This window comes from Microtus ochrogaster, unplaced genomic scaffold (assembly GCF_000317375.1).
Source record: "Microtus ochrogaster isolate Prairie Vole_2 unplaced genomic scaffold, MicOch1.0 UNK91, whole genome shotgun sequence".
Taxonomy (NCBI): Eukaryota; Metazoa; Chordata; class Mammalia; order Rodentia; family Cricetidae; genus Microtus; species Microtus ochrogaster.
Genome location: NW_004949189.1, coordinates 1,225,046 through 1,226,494, shown reverse-complemented (window position 1 = coordinate 1,226,494; position 1,449 = coordinate 1,225,046).

Here is a 1,449-nt window from a genome sequence, read left to right as displayed (position 1 = left end):
CATCACTGAGTGAGGAGATGCCGGGCATTTCCATCATCACTGAGTGAGGAGATGCCGGGCATTTCCATCAAAGCCTATCTGGCAGCAGTGTTCAGAGGGCGTGGTTATCTGAGGATAATATTCTTTTAATTCCAAGTTTTGTACTAAAAATTGAAAACCGTACTCATTTTTTCTCTTTCACAACTGAGATTTTATTAGCAGAGGAACAAAGCGCAGACATTTCCGTTCTTAACAGAGGTGCCCAGACCCTGTAAGTCATACATTGTGTGCCTGTGTCGCAACGAAGAGCCACATGTTGTTTCTCTTTGAACTTATTCCAGTCATGTTCCAGCCTCAAACGTGGCAAGTTTTTCTCAAGTCTCACATAACAATCAAACACTTCCGCTCCTCAATGCCACATCTTTCGCAGCGTATTAGCACAGTTGTTAGGAGGATGGACTGTCGCGACAAGAGACGTTACAGTCCGACTCGGCAAGGACCAGCACGCCAGAAACTCCAATTGCTTTGTACTGTAAGATTTAAAGCTAGCCTCCTCTTCAGAATGTTGTGCTGACTCTGAGATAGTCACACCTCTCCTGACTCCGTATTCTGCTATTTTCTGGTTTACCAAAAATAAATAAATAAACAACAAATAAACAGCAAACGTTTTGCCTCCTAATGAAATTCAAATGCATTTTTTGAAAGGGGGTGGGTGGATTCTTCCAACCTTTAAAAAATGTTTCTAGAGCTATTAAAAACTCTCATTCACAAAACAGTTGATAAGTACTCCCCTGAATTGTACAAGACGGGAGGCGGGGACCGCTGACAGACGTGATGAATGGTTCGTCGAACTTAGCTCCTTTCTCTTCTACTTCAAAGGCTGCACTCGGGTTTTCCATCTCTCCATCTTCTGCAGGAAGATCTGTAGTTCGCTGGTCAGCCATGTCAGGATGTTTGCCCTTGGCCCCTCTCTTCCTTTCGTTTGCACTTTTTTGTCTGATGATTTGTCCTTCCCAGGACTTTTCTCGGCTTGGTGGCCCCCTTAGCCACCAATGGTCACCTCGCAGAGCAGTGCTTGGGACTCTGCCTTCTTCTTTCCATCAGCGCTGGCCCGCTCGGGAAATGTGGCCAGGATGCACGGTGGGAAGTACAGGAGATGCTGAACCATCATGGAGCTGCACTGTCTAGCTGCCACAGTACCGTACCAACTACTGCAGCTGCTACAATTATACTTGCAAGCCAGCAGACAGAAGCTTGCCTTTCAGAGGAAAATAGGCCCTTTGGAACAACACTAAGGGTCAGAGAGTGCCTCCGTGGGCAAAGACGCCTGCTGGTAAACCTCACAACCTGAATTTGAGCCCAATTGGTCCCCGGGATTCACGTGGTTAAAGGAGTGGATCAGCTCTCACAAGTGTCATCTGCCTTCCATATCACACCTTGACATGTGGGTGCACACAAGCATGTATATAT